This window comes from Pseudophryne corroboree, chromosome 6, assembly GCF_028390025.1.
Source record: "Pseudophryne corroboree isolate aPseCor3 chromosome 6, aPseCor3.hap2, whole genome shotgun sequence".
NCBI lineage: Eukaryota > Metazoa > Chordata > Amphibia > Anura > Myobatrachidae > Pseudophryne > Pseudophryne corroboree.
The window spans coordinates 319965468-319972397 of record NC_086449.1 but is presented as its reverse complement, the minus strand read 5'-3'; the positions used below and the strand labels follow the sequence as shown (position 1 = coordinate 319972397).

Sequence of the window (6930 nt, the reverse complement as noted above, 5' to 3'; positions counted from 1 at the left end):
TTAAAAGCGTGTGATGTACAGGACTTTATGTTCACTTTCTGGAGAATCATCCATTTCAGCAATGTTGACCTTTTTTTGTGTCTGCCTGATGCATGTTGACCTAACACACCACACTTTCCAACTCATATCAGAATTTTGAGTAGCTAGAAGCAAAACCCTTAAACCCATATCAAGTTTTGCCACAAATGTATGAAAATGGCTGACATCCACTGAGAGGTTGTAATAAAACGTTGGCTTGTATTCATACCACAGTACCTTTCCGTGTGCCACCCTACCGCTCCCACACACGTGCATTCCGCATATAAAAGATACCCAAATCCTTCATAACAGCCTGCTTTTAGTCTACATGGATTATTTTAAGAGGTATCTATAGCAAATTAATAATCATTTAATTTGTTTGAATACATTTCGGATAGGATGTGCTCAAAGCAAGCTCGAGCTCTGTAATCATAATTTGTACTGTGCAGTTTAGAAATTGCATGAGTTTGTCATTAACTGCTGCTGAGTAAAGCTTGTTGATAAAAAAAAAAAAAGTTGTTGACAGGGAAGCCAAGATTCAGGATGTAAAGTGTCCTGAATCTGATTCCCTGCTGCTTACTGCAGGAAATAAGGGAGCAGCAGCAGCTTCATGCGTACTGTAAGTGAACGTGTTTCGTTATTGCTATGCAGATCTAATAACTGACTGAACATATGCATCTTGCATATGATACTACATGCAAATATGCATAGCAGCTGTGCCAGTATACAGCATGTAATACTTGTTCTGAAATCTACAGTATATTGATGCATGTTTTTCTTTGTATGATACTCCAGTGCTGTAATAAAAATAAACCCTACTTCACATTTGCAGTGACCAAACTACTTAAATAATAATATTAAATATTAGAGCAGCAGAAACTCTATTTGTCCATTTAAATAACATTACTTTTCTATACTTAGTCATTTCTAAAACACATCATATGAATAAGGGTGGTCCTGGAAGCTCAGTAGGACCCTACCCAAATGTAACAATGCATTCCAGCTGTGTACCTCATTTATCCTATAACTTACAGTGCTCATTCACACATATACATGATTGGGGAAATGGGGAAAATGCACTAAAACTAATATGGTTTAGTTGCATTTTGATTGTGTTTTCCATGTGTTGCACTTATTTCAATGCATTATTTTTATGCATCCTATAAGAATGCAAGCTTGTGAGGTCGCTATTATTACCCAGTCTTGACTTTTTACTGTATTGTCTATTGAAGTGCAGTGGGATATGCTGGCACTTATATAAGTAACTGTCAGTAAATGAAACATGAAACCATACTTGCCTACCTGACCCTCTCCATGAGGGAGAAAATGCTCTGTTCCTGGACTTTCCTGGTAATGTATGATTGCCATCACCTGTGGTGAAACACCTTTCTTATCAATTAACTAGCTCACCACAGGTGATGGCAATCATACATTACCAGGAAAGTCCAGGAGCAGAGCATTTTCTCCCTCATGGAGAGGGTCAGGTAGGCAACTCTGCATGAAATAGAGGTACTTGATAACACTCCCCCAGCCAGGCTGTCACGCCAGGGAAAGATTGGATTATTTTCAGATAAGCGGTAGGGAGTTCAGTTTACCACGATTCCGCCTTCCTCTAGCACAGGCCTGGCCAATCTGTGTGGCTCTCCAGCTTTTGGAAAACTACATGTCCCAGCATGCCTTGCCACAGTTTTGCTGTTAGGGAAAGCTAAAGCTCTGGCAGTGCATGCTGAGATATGTAGTTTCACAACAGCTGAAGAGCCACAGGTTGGCAGGTGTGCCCTAGCTGTTTAAAGTACAATTCCTGATCAGCTGCTTTCACTGTTGAGCTGTGCCATGGGTTCCTTACTCGCAGTTTTCTATTGCAGTAGTTATATCTAGGATGGTAATAAAACACCAGACATAGCAGCACTAACAAAAATATTATGATAATGAGGTAAGCACTAATTGTTCAGACATGGAATCACAAATATTTATTAACACCACTGCAGTTGGTGTAATACAATGATCAATATCAGGCCAGTATCATTAAGTGTTACAGTAGTCAGATGCAATATTCTTGCATATATTGCTGTAGTGTGTATATCAAATCTTATTCTTCTACATAGTGATGCTGTAATAACTCTCAGATAAAGGGGGAGTTGAGGGATTGGGGTTGATTCTACACAGGAAAGGAATTTAGGAGTGGCCGGACTGTTTTCGGGGTGGTTGTGTGATGTCCGGTTAAAAACATGGCTGCGGGGCGCCTGCCTTCGCAGCCAGGCTGTAAAGGCAGGGGGTCGTCCACAATTGGCTGGGTGGAGGGTGGCATGCTGGGCTGCCTCCACCATGTAATAGAAACCATTGCAGATACTGCTTTTTAGCTGAATCTGCAATCCAACCTGAGTAGGGTCCAATGTAAGGTATACCAATGAAGCTGCATGCTGTGAAGGCTGTGCTCATGGAAAGGTTTACTGTAATGAAGCAATTGACAAGGGATGCAGTCAGTTTACCTCCAATCAAAATCCCGACGTTCAAAATCCCGACACCAATTGACCGATGGTCAAAATCCCGACAAGGTCAAAATCCCGACATGGACAAAATATCGACATTTAAAATACCGACATGTAAAATGCCGACAGGTCAAAATACCAACATGAGTTTTTCATGATTTTTTTTAATTGAAACCGACTTGTTCATACTTTACCATCCCAGTGGATCTGGAGGGGGAATATAATAGTGTGCCGAGCGCAGCGAGGCACCGTGCCTGAAGCATGGCGAGCGGACGCGGTACACTTTATATGGTGTCCGTGTTGACTTATGTCGACATATACACAACAAAAACCGCATTTCGGTATTTTGACCTGTCTGCATTTTACATGTCGGTATTTTGACCTTGTCGGTATTTTAAATGTCTGTATTTTGTCCATGTCGGGATTTTGACCATCGGTCAATTGGTGTCGGGATTTTGAACGTCGGCATTTTGATTGGAGGTATTTCATACCGATCCCATTGACAACATAGCCTAGGATCTGACTCTCAGTTAGTGCTTATACAGCTTTATATAAGCGAGTAGTGTGTGGTGTGATTAAAGTGAGTTTTGCTGTTGACATTGCCCAGATCCTCCGACATATCAGGATAGAATCAAAGTTGTGTTAAAGAAAAAAAAAAAAAAGAGAAACGATAATTAAAATTATCCTCCCTTGGCCTGGAATGACAGGTGTGTGAGTCAAGTAGTACTTATATGTAATGAACATATACTAAAGTAAATACATTGTAAAAAAAAATATTACAAAATATTACATATACAAAATACATATACAAAATATTACACATACATTAAAATGTAACTCCTAAACACCTCCTGTGAAGTAATGAAGCACAATTGATATGTGGAATTGTAACAATGTATAACATCCGGAGTGCCAATGATTTATATCCAATATAAGGTTATATGGTGCCACAGAATATGAAGTGGTTGATATTGAAACAGTGTGGCTACTTAAACATGGTAACAATGTTCACCTCAAATTATGAATTCAGTGCTCACCGCTGTAGGGGTCCCTTTCTGAAACTCCCAATTTGCAGATCAGCGGCGATATTGAAACATAGGCTGCAGTTGACACAATTGAAGATGGAAGCATAGGTGAGTGCACAATGACCCTGTGAAATGGCTCCAATAGTAAACAGATGTCAAAAGTGCAGGCACCAAGATGACACAGCTGAGTTAGTGTGCCCCGCAGCTGGGTGTTTACAGCTGGAATGGTCCCTGGCGACCAATGGATGTCAGTCACTTTGCCTCTACATTCAAGCGCTCCACGGCCCTGTGCCACATCTCTGCTGCGAAGCCCTATCTCGGCAGCCAGACTCTGACAGCCGCTCCGCTGTGTGACTCGCCAGCCTTAAAACAAACCACTGCACCATTCCAGCTTTAAACACATGTAGCTCATGTTCATGTTCATGTAGCTAATTTCTCATAATATTTTTAAAGAAAATATATGTCTTATCCAGCATCATATAAACACACACAGATGGTTAATATAGCCTAGGGAGGTAGACTAAGAAGATGGTTCTGGAATTCGGTTACAGTTTCCTTACAGATGGTTAGTGATCGAGATAGGATAGATAGATTTTGTTATTATACACAAAGAGATGCTGCTAAAATCCAAATAAACTTCATTTCACTTTACATGAGAAGTGTTAGAGAAGAGCAGGGAGTATAGCACAAAGCCTTGTGGTTTTCCAACTGATAGAGGAAGAGGAGAGGAGTGTGATAGACCCTAGACTGAGAAACTATGCTAGCCATGATTTTAGAGTAATTATTCAGATATGTCCGTTTACATCCTTGTCGCCGACGCTGTAAACGTGCGTGTGCATTGCGGCATGTAAATTACCATGCACAAGAGTGAATCTGCATAGCTGTGCAGTACCATTCACACCATGTATTCCAATGGGATCACGGGTGCGAACGCAGCGCACACGCCCCCTAGTGGACACTTTTTCACAGCATGCATGCCATGGTGTGCTGCAGCATCAGGGAGGATGTAAAAGGACACATCTGTATGACTTCAAATTTCATCTTTACCACTGTCGGTGCAAGTTATTTCAATGTGAGCAAATGGTTTGTTCTAGTTTTTCCACTTATTTCTATACTGGAATAACTAGGCTAAGATGAACAAGTTCCTTTAAATAAAACTCTTCTAAAGGACAAGTAAATATCCTTACCAGCATAACTATATCAGTGCCTCCTGGCCACATGTTTAGGACTTCACTGAGACTCCCTGTCATTGTCACATTTCTCTACAGAAACCAGTAACCCATCTTTGGCTAGGCCAGTGGTTCCCAAACTTTTTTGCATCATGGCACCCTAGAGTAGCAGAATTGTTTTCACAGAACCCCTAGACCAAAAGTTTCTTATTGAGAAATTTAGAAAGAGATATTAAATTAAGCGAACTGTGTGTGTATGTCTTTCTTAGGTTCAATTGTGTGGTGAGGGGCAAGATTTGCCTCTGTGTGTCCACATATTTTATGATTGGCAGCCACCAGCACTGGTCTTGCCTATTACATTGATCATAAATAATTTGAATCGATCCTGGACCACCAATCCAAGGCACCCCAGGGCAGTGGCGTCACAACCGGGGTGCTGCCCACACCCGGGTGTCACCCGCCGAAGAGTGACACCAAAGTGCTGACTCCAGTGACAGGAGTAATGTGCTGCACTGTGACATTACGTGCAGCACGCAGCTCCTATCACTGTGTAGGAGCCAGCACCACACACACACTGGTCCCCGGGTGCAGCCCGCATCTCCGGGACCCCCAGAGTGATGAAATGGGAGTTTGGGTGTGAAGCCACACCCCCTGCCAGAAAGGCCATGCCCCCTTTTTCTGCTGCATGCACTGCATCCCCCCTTCACTTTCCCCGCTACAGGTGTCACCAATGGCAATGACACCTCTGCACCAGGGTGCCTAGGCACACTGGGAACCACACTGCAAGGTAGTTGATTATACTAGTGCATGCATGACCGAATAGATTGTAAACTCTGCCCCTCTTACAGAAGTTTTACCAGAAAGAGGACTGGTGGGGGGTGGGGGGGGGGGCTTCATTTCAGGAGTACTTTACAGATAAGCCTGCAATACTAGATGATGCATGAATGAACTGAAGTCCTACTCAACAATAGGACAGGTTGCAGAGATTAAGATATGGTGAAAGGAAGTTTGCCAAAACTTTAAACATCAGTTACACAATTCAGCCCTGCTCTATCAATTAGAAAATTAGTTGAAAAACATGGAAACAGTGCATAGTATCATTCTGCCTTTTTGTTAGCAGGTGTGTAAAGGGAGTCCAGGTAGAACTGTTAGCTGAACAGTTGTAGGAAGGAACCTATTTCCTGTAGACACATCAGGTGTCTCGATTCATGCAAAATAAGCAATAGTTAAAATTGCTGTAACCCAGGAAAACTGGGACCCTTGCTTGTATTCTTTTTCTGTGAGGTAGCCTTGCATCTCTCCCACATGTACAGTAATAGGAGTATATTTGTGGTTCATGGTATGGATGAGTTCAGAATGTAAATCACCACTACGAACACTAAGTGGAAAACATGCCAGGCTTTTCACTTAACATTAGTGCTGCTTTATAATTTGAGCTGAAACCTGCACAATGCAGCAGCTTGTTCTTTGCAAATATACCCCATAGACATAAAACACTGCTTTGAGCAAGAGGCTGAATCAATAAAGTATCACGCAGGATAGATTTGGTCATATAAAATCACACGTTATTTTAGGAATATTGGGGGTAATTCAGAGTTGATCGCAGCAGCAAATATGTTAGCAGTTGGGCAAAACCATGTGCACTGCAGGGTGGGGGGGCAGATATAACATTTGCAGAGAGAGTTAGATTTGGGTGGGTTATTTTGTTTCTGGGTAGGGTAAATACTGGCTGCTTTATTTTTACACTGCAATTTAGATTTCAGTTTGACCACACCCCACCCAAATCTAACTCTCTCTGCACATGTTACATCTGCCCTCCCTGCAGTGCACATGGTTTTGCCAAACTGCTAACAAACTTGCTACTGCGATCAACTCTGAATTAGGCCCACTGTTTTAGCGGGATGTAGTTATGTGACCGGCGGTCAGGAGACTGCCGGTCACAACACTTCTCCCTACATCCCACCCCCTGAGAATCCTGACAGTCTGCATGCTGACTAGCAGGGACTATTCCCATTCGTGGGTGTCCACGACACCCATAGAGTGGGAATAGAACCTGTGGCGACAACAGGTCGCACTGAGCCCGCAAAGTGGCGAGTTAAGAGAGCCTGCAAGGGGCTTGTTGAGCTGCCCACCCCCCAGCGGCATTCCGCTTCCCGGGATACCAGCAGAGATATGCTGACCGGCGTACCCAACCTGTTTTAGCTAAGGAAGGGCATAATTATGGGTGAT

The 6930-nt window shown here is 42.6% G+C and overlaps 1 protein-coding gene across 2 annotated transcripts in view; it reads left to right on the top strand.

Annotated features, from left to right (window-relative positions):
- The first annotated feature begins 541 nt into the window (after window positions 1-541).
- Window positions 542-6930, top strand: part of SORD (sorbitol dehydrogenase) — a 70742-nt gene continuing 64353 nt past the window's right edge. For both annotated transcript variants that reach the window (XM_063926282.1, XM_063926281.1), the window contains exon 1: window positions 542-637. The gene's annotated coding sequence lies outside the window, so the exon portion shown is untranslated. The remainder of the gene's footprint in view (window positions 638-6930) is intronic.